This window comes from Argiope bruennichi, chromosome 10 (assembly GCF_947563725.1).
Source record: "Argiope bruennichi chromosome 10, qqArgBrue1.1, whole genome shotgun sequence".
Lineage (NCBI taxonomy): Eukaryota > Metazoa > Arthropoda > Arachnida > Araneae > Araneidae > Argiope > Argiope bruennichi.
In genome coordinates, this window is record NC_079160.1 from 48,265,794 (window position 1) to 48,275,025 (window position 9,232).

The window sequence follows — 9,232 nt, forward strand, 5'->3', positions numbered from 1 at the left end:
AGAACCGTCGTGTAAACGAATCTGGTGCATGCTAAATCCATCAGGGCCAAACATCCTCCCTCGGGTGGGGTACGGAATTTTGGTGATAGGTGCCAGCTTAGGTGTCGTCCTCATCGTCCCAAAATAGCCCTATTGGTACTTTAAAACGTGACTTTAATATTACTGAACTGATTTCAAGTATAATTAGGAGTGTTTATGACTATTTCCAAAATTATTATGGAAACAATCTAGCATAACTGAATTTGAAATTATTACTTTGTCACATTAGTTAAACCTGAATTTATTCCCGATGACTGTTAGGCTTGCAAAATTTACTATTTTAATGTTTTTTTAATATTATTTTTTAATTTTTTTGCCACTTTTTTTTAAATATTATTTAAATGATATTTTGTAGAAAATGCCATTAAAAATCATGGAGTAACATTTTCAGAAAAAGATTTTTTTACACTCCGTGAATTCCGCGTGATAAAAAAATGAATGTTTATAGACAGGTTTTAGTTACCTTTTTTTACCAACGAAGTCAAATTACTCAAAAGATAATGTTGATATCGGTGTGAAATTTTCATCAATTGTTCCCTTCTATAATTCACGTATGTGAGTGGAATTCTAGAAATAAAGAAAAGAAGTCTCATATTAAACATTTTATTATTATTATTATTTCTTTCCAAGAAAATGTGCAATTCTTCCAGACTGTAAGTAGGAAAGGGGGGGGGGTCATAATGGGCACTGCCTACAACTGAAAGATACCTATAAATCTGACACTGTTCTTGTAGCAAATGAGGCTAAACTTGTTTTACAGCTGAAGTGATTAGCAGTAAGTGATGCAGCGAACTTTGTGACGTATTATGCACAGTGGGAATAATTAAGTTCAACTAATATTTATAGCGCAGTAAGCAAGTATACGATCGCTTTCGGCGCCGAATTCCTCAAGGGAAAAATATTTTTCAGGTACATCAAATAAATTGAACTGTGCTTCAGAAATATATATATAATAAATTAGATGTTCCTTTTGATTATTACACAACTGATTTCTCTATATATCAGTAAATTTGTCTCTTCAAATAGTAAAAGAAAGATGCATGCTTTGGCACTCTGCACACCAAACCTAGGGATACCATATTTGGTACAATTTTATACCCTAGAAGATGAAAATATGCACCTTGCAGCGTTTTAATAAATTAAAAGTTAAGTGAAATTTTAGCTTTAGATTTTTGCACCATTTATTATGCTGAAATATTGTAATTGATTCAGAATTCCTCACGGAACAATCATGAGCAAAAACTCGCTGTGTAGTGTTCACTGTAGCATAACGCTGATTAAAATATCAATACTATGAGCAATAGAACAGAATTTCCTCACTCGGGCGCCTAATCTATTTCTCCAGTACAGAACATGTACTGTTCCAAAAGCATCTGATTTATCTGTCTCATCCTGTATTATTAGAAAATATGCAAGAGTTAACTTTAATCGCTCATTATTTTTGAAACTAATATGGCTTGGCTGTAACATATATTGAATTGAATATTCTAAGACACATCTCTATTTCCAAATAATAAAGATTATTTTGGGTGTATCGATGCTCTACAAGTTAGATCGTTTGACTTGCAGTTATCAAATTTGGAGCATATATACCTTGGAGAGTGGGAATCTATACCCAAGAGCGTTGTGTTTGAACTTTTAATTTGGCTTTTCATGTAAAAGTAAACTGAATTTTTACGCTTTAACTTTCAAAAATGTTTTGGCCCAAAAGTAAATTTTACACCGTTTCTGTAACCTGAAATCGAATTCAAATATGAAGTCTAGTATCTTTTCATATCATCATAATTTTATTTTATTTTTTAATAAAAATGTAAAGGTATGAAAGCAAAGATAAAGTTCTTCACAAAAGTTCCTTTTCTAAACTTAAAAAATTAGTTTTATCAAAGATAGTAATTTAATAGGATGGCAATTTTTTAAGAATGTTTTATATCTAATTTCCAACAATAGATTGCGATGCTGTTATGAAATTCAAATTGTTTTTATTGTTTCATCAAATATTTAATCGTATAATTTCATTGTTTCATCAACTTTAGTAGCTTTCAAAAGTATTCGTGCACTTTAAAAGATGGGGGGGGGGAAATCTGTAACCTATTCAGATGTAAAGTCCAGTATATTTTCATATCCCCACGATTTTATTTTATTTTTTAATAAAAATAAAAAGGCATGAAGGTAAAGATAAAACGCGTCACAGAAATGTCTATTCATCTAAAAATTTTCAGATAAATTCGTAATTAAAATTTCCATCGGTCACTTTTTTAATTTTTACATTTTGGTGATATTTTAAAAATCGTCTGGTTTTACTGTTTGCTTGTTTACTTCGCTATACTTTATTTATTATTTTAAAATGACTCACTATCGTAAGGAAACAATAAGCAGCATTCGAAAAGTTATTATTTTTCATTATAGCGGTATTAAATCAATTCGATATATCATCATGCCATTTTACCGAGCAATATGTGATAAAACGTTTTTTTAATCGAATCGAAAACAAAGGAAAGATTATCCAGCAAATTTAACTCATTGTAATAAGAAATTTATAATTGAAAAATATGTTAAAAAAATCTACTTTGGAATCCTTTAAAAATGTCTGCAGTTTACCAAAATATTTTATATTTCATCTGAAACTGCTCGACGAGTGTTCAAATTAGTTGGATTACATGGGCGTTGGAAGAAACTTTTTTGGCAAAAAAAAATAGGAAGCATTGATTTTTCTTCGCGAAAGCAGTGATAAATAAGTTCGAAATGTATTGGTATCGTGTCTTATTTGCAGATGAAAGCAAACGTAACATTTTCATCCTGATGGGCATATAATTGTATAGAGGGAAAAAACAAACAAAAAAACTTGGAACTCAATCCAAAGAACTTAGAATAGTATGAAGCATAACTATAGGTATTATGTGATAGTGCATACCATCATTAAAACTTGGTGATTTATTTATTGATGAAATAATGAATCATGCTCTTTATTTAAATGGTTTTAAAAACAATTTAAAATTATCAACTCAAGATTATAGGAACAGCTTCGTTTTTTATCAAGATAACAATCCGAAGCACACTGCTCTCAAATGTTCGCCTCTGCTGTCTATAATTGTTCGCAGAATCTGAAAACACAACTTCAGTTGCCAGATTTAAATTCAATAGAGCATACTTAGAGAGATAAAGATAGTATTAATACGAAAACAACTAAAAAATGTTGATGAATAAATAAAGGAATATTATTTTTTTAAAAAAAAATAGCTATAATGCACTCTATACCCAGTCATTTAAAAGCTTCTGTGAATTCTGTAGAATGTTCAAAGTATCAATTAACGAAAACTTTTGTGAAATAATTCTCACGCTTATTTTTTTTTATAAGTAAGAGAATAAATAGTTTTTTTTTTCTTTCCTCTCCATGTTTTTTTTTTGTTGTTGTTGTTGTTGTTGTTGTTTGTTTGTGTGTGTGTGTTTATAGCAGAGACACATAAAAAAGTGCTTAAAAACGTTCATCCTACACGTCATTCAGACTTAACAAGTTACAAAAGCCAGATGTTTTTTAAAATAGATCTCTCAAAAACGCTTTGCTGTCTATCGTCAAAGCATTATTTGTTCCGGATTTTTTTAGATTCTGCCATTTCTTTTTCTTATTAGAATTCACGAACTATTTTCTTTCAGCATTTATTTTCTGAATAAATTTCTAGAATATATTAAATAGAAAATCTTTTATTTATAGATAATCATACAAATCTTTCTTATAGCGTAACTGTTGAAGCGTTGATAGATATATCGTACGTTTTCTTACGGTTTCGATCTAATATGAATGGTGAGAAATCTATATACTGTTGTTTTTGGTATTCTGAAAGAATTCTTTTGTTTTAAGAATCGTAACTCATAAGAAAAAGAAACATTTCCATTGCGTTCTTCATAACTGCCATCGATAAAGCCGACGTGACTTGGCTATTCTTACAAAAAATAAAGAGGTGTTTCATTCTCGTAAATCACAGCTTAGACTCCTATTAGAATAGAAAGGCATTGGCTTTTCGCGCCATTGCAGTCTAGTCGTTTGTTCGCTTCATCAGTCACGAAAAGAACCGCAGTGACAGTGACACAACTGCTCGTTGCCACACTTTCCTCTTCATTCACGAAAACTTGTTCTAAAAGATAGAATTCTACAGCAAACGATTATTCTAAAGCAAACGATAATGTTAGCGTGCCATCGTTGAAATGTAAAACAATGCATCTGGTTGCAAAATGGAGAGGTTTTTCTAAAAATAATTTTCTAATATAGTTAAAATTTGAAGAATCGTGTTTCTTTTGTTGTTCTTAAAATGGACAAGGAAAATAGAAGACGAAGTGTGATAATTTACGCACCTCTAAGCGACGTAAGTTAGTAAAAAATTTTGCATTTTGTTTATTTTTTATGAGATTATTGGTAATGGATCTAATTGCTGATATTATTGAGTCAAATAACTCAATATATTTTAAGTACTAAAGTCATTATATTTTAAATGCTGAATAACAATAATGATGTAGGAATAAAAATGGTTGTTAATTCCATGTTGTGTTTGCTTTGTTGGGGGAAAATTTGTCATCATAATCCATTTAAACATTATTTTCTCCCCAAGTAACAGAACCTTTTACCTTATTTACAATACATCAACAGAATTTGAATATCTTAAAAAATATTATACAGTGACTTGTGATATTGTGGGAGATTATTTTTTTATCTTGATATTAAAAAATTGTTATAATATTAATAAAGTATAATTTTATTCTATTTTTAATGTATTTTTATTTTATATTTTCAAAGAAATCATTAATATTTTTAATAATAACCTGTCTTATCCAGTTATCGGTTATAGTTATTTTAAAACTAAATTTCATGACATAATAACTTGTCTTGATGGAACTAATTATTAAACGTTATTATATATAATTCAAAATAACCAATGAATATTCTAATGATGCAAACGAAATGTTTTCACTGCTTCAGTTGAATGCAAGTCAGCTGAAATCATTATTTATGCAATAACTGTGAATTTGACGGATTAATATGATATTGAAATCAGTATGCTATTTAAACTAGACATTACATTATACTTTAAAATGTTTGTTTTATTATCTTTTCTTTTTTTGTGGTACCCATAACTGTGACAGTTATGCTCAACTGACCTTGGCGATCGATAAAATAGATTGCCGCGAACCGTGTAAATACATTGTTTGCGATATTTTGTTTTCAGCATTTTGCTTTCATGTATGAAAACTGATATAACGATTCTTTTTATGTTCCTTGCTAAGAGCGCGTATCATATTTTATAAACAATATTGTACAGTTTTTGTCTGAAATTTAATTACAATGAATACAGTTATTTCTAATAAAATCTCGAACGTTTAAGAAAGGTATCAAATCACATGCCGTTTAATTACAGGATGAATGTAAATGTGCATGGCAACTTTTTATAGATTGCTTTGTACTGTTTTGAGATGTCATGTTCTTTTTGTCTCCTGCATGATGTATAATGGACACCAAAATGAAATTGTTGCTGCATATGTGGTGGACTGAAAATATTTCACATGAACACAAATTAGTTCAGTTGCCAAGAAATATTATGTGTGTTTAATGGAATTTCTTTTTATGCCTGAAAATAGAGAATATTACTGAAATCAAAACCGTATTAGTTATAGAGGCTATATGTTGCTTGCCATTTTAGAGGTCAAGAAACAAAATGTTTGATTAGATATAGGAATATTATGATTATATTTTTGGTAATATATATATATATATATATATATATATATATATATATATATATAATGATATTTTAACTCTAATTTCAATTTAATTAATTTTCATAGTAACTTCATCTTAATTTAGCCCATAGTAACTTCATTCTAAAATATTCTCTTATTTCGTGATCCAATTCCACTGTCTCTACTTAATTAATTCAAGAGAAGCTTTGTTGAACCAGCTAAAATCTAACTTTCCCACACTACGCGTGAAGAGATAACATACCGCTGATCAAGCAAATTCTTTTTAAAAATCTCCCTGTGTTTCCCCTACCTTGTCCACCCGTGTAATGAAAATCCCTATCGAAATCTCATAATACATTAGCACTGTGAAGAAGTATTTTCCCTATCAAAATCATAGGTTATATAAGACCAGGGATAAAATGTCCAAGAGCTCTTCCCTCATTCTTTTCTGTGTCGTTCTGTGTGCTCGTCGCTTGTACATATGCTTGCTTCTTCAAAATGAAATTAAACGACGTCACGAAATTAAAAGTATCTTCATTGTCTTCAAACTGCATCATGCTTCACAACAAATAATATTGCATATATATATATATATATATATATATATATATATATATATATATATATATATATATATATATATATATATATATATATAATTGTACACAAAAATTTTAAAATGTGCAGATTAGATTCCTAGATTATTCCACTAAAATAGCGTTTAACCATTTTCCATTTAACAGAATTTATAAAAAAAAGGATTAATTTATGCGCTTTTGTGTGTGTGTGTGTGTCAATTTTTTTTTTAAATTTTTATTAACTAAAAATTACGCTGAATTTTGAAGTTTTTCCACGATAATTTCAAAAAATATTACTGTACAAAAATAAATTTTAGACCGTTTCAAATTCAAAAAAATATATTTTTAATCATATCGATTTATTAAACGTGCAAAGTTTTCTAATTTTTACAGTTCTTTTAAAGGAATATTTTTGTTTTATTTCAAACAATAGATAACAACACTGACAGGAAATTCAAACCTTTTTCATTGTCTCATCAAATATTTAATAGAGTGATTTTTTCCCATTGTTGAAAGCTAAGAAATATGGAAAGAGAATTTCTTTCTCTTTCCCATATATATATATATATATATATATATATATACTAGCCACCTTTGGCGACCAGCCGGTTCGCCAATCTTAATGATCGTTAAAATTTTAATAATTAACTATTTTATGTAATTCCTACTTTAATAGCTTCTTCATTAAAATATTTTAAAACTTCAAATTTCAATTCACTCAGAATATTATAAAGGCCTTCAGTCATAACGTAATCTGTATCTCTCCAATTTTCTGTAAGCTCCTGTAGAATTTATGCTTTAAATTAAAGTGGAAATGATTAATCTGCAATTAATATAATAATATTTTTTACTAAAACAAAGCTTTTTTTTTTGTAATATGATTGCTGAAAACAGAGTCACTGAGCATTTAAACCTTATGGGCAGTAAAGAATATCTTTCTTAATTTATGTAATATCTCACGATTTTGTCAACAAAATTTTCTCAGATTTATATTGAGCAGGTATATTAATTAACAATGTTTAATTTTAAATGCATCAAACACTAAGAAAATAAACAGAATCGTTTAAAATAATCGGTCGAACACAGATTAAAAAATTACATAAAAACGATGAACTTAAACTAACATAAGTACAATTTAATTACAAAAGCATACAACTAACCTAAAAATAATTTAAATCGAGTCCGCTTCCGTTGAAATGTAAACAATCAGAATACAATGTGCATGCGGGAATTTTCAAAGCCAGTTACGGTAACGCAAATGCATGAATTTTTCTACGCCAGTTGGGGTAACGCTATGGAGATCAGAAATTTTTAATTTCCTTTAATCTGTTTTATTTTAATTCAAAAGTACTTCAGAATGAATCTGAAAGATCGATTCATTAACAATGTTTAATTTTAAATGCATCAAACATTAAGAAAATAAACAGAATCGTTTGAAATAATCGGCCGAAAAATGTTAGCCCTAGCCTCATTTCTATTGGGGAAAAAAAACCTGAAGCCTTATTCATTTGGCGGTGGGGAAAAATGAAAGGATTTTTTTGGCGGGAAAGTTAATTTTTAATTAATAATTAAAATTTTAAAAAAAGGACCCCAGGTGCACATTCCCGACCTCCAGGATATACACATACCAAATTTGGTAGCTGTAGGTCAAATGGTCTTTTCTGTAGAGCGCCAACACACACACATTGAGCTTTATATGTAAGTATAGATATATATATAATAAGGTGAATTTGGAATACTGCGATGGTTAGATAACAGAACCAAACAATTGCATTTTTAATAGGATTATTATGTCATGAGGTTGCCTCCATTAGGAAAGTGCGTGCACACAATGAATAAAAAATATGCAAGACTATTAAAACAACATGGTTTTAACGTCTGACAATTTAACGGAATCACAGGTATGAAATTACGTCTACTGAAATTAAATATAAATATTTCAGGCAAACCAACTGGTCGCCAAGATGATTAGTAGTAGATAGAAGATTTCAAAGAAATAAAATTCTGGAGCGTTATCACTTCGACTTTTTTTATATACTTCCGAGATACCATGCATCGTTTTGTGCTTCGCATTACAATGAAAAAAAAAAACTGTGGATGCGTTTTTAAAAATAGTGAAACGTTTTAGAATGCTCATTGATAGATTGGATCTAAAATTTGCTCAAATCTAAAATGCTGTTGTAAAGAATATAGATTAAATTAGTTTGTTGTATTTTTCAGCTATTCTGTTCACATGCACTATGAAAACATGTGACGTCACAGTTATCTGCCAAACGTTACTGCGCATTACTCATGGACGGGCAGACATTCTTTCCGAATATGGATTTCATCTACTTTTTAATGCAGCTCTTTAATTTGGGTTTTGAAATATCATCACATTCATAACTAAATACTACATATGTACTTTTCATGCTAAGAGAGTTCCAAATTGCTTTTCAAAAAATGGCATTAGCTTCTCAATGTATGCTTCGTATTCGAGAAAAAAAACCAAAAAAAGAAAAACTTACTTTTGTGATTTCTGTTTTAACCAGACTGCTCGTTCGAGCATAAGCTGAACTAATTTCGACATGACTTTTACTGATTGTTTTTTATGTGTATTGCAAGTCATTGAAGCAGGCTTCTGAAGTTGAAATGTAAATTTTCTTAGTCTTTTATGCCCTCACAAATTCTCATTTTTATTTCATACATGTATATTATAGTTAATACGACAATGTAGAAACTTCGCTTTTTCTGAAAGATACAATAAATTATTTAGGCAAAATTCTCTTCAACTTTTTAATGTACATTCACATGAAGATGCTTGTTTTAAAGTATGGTTTAAATCAGTGGGAATGGTCTCCCGAAAACTTTCTCGCATACTCTCTAATGGAGGTGTTATCCCAGAGAAG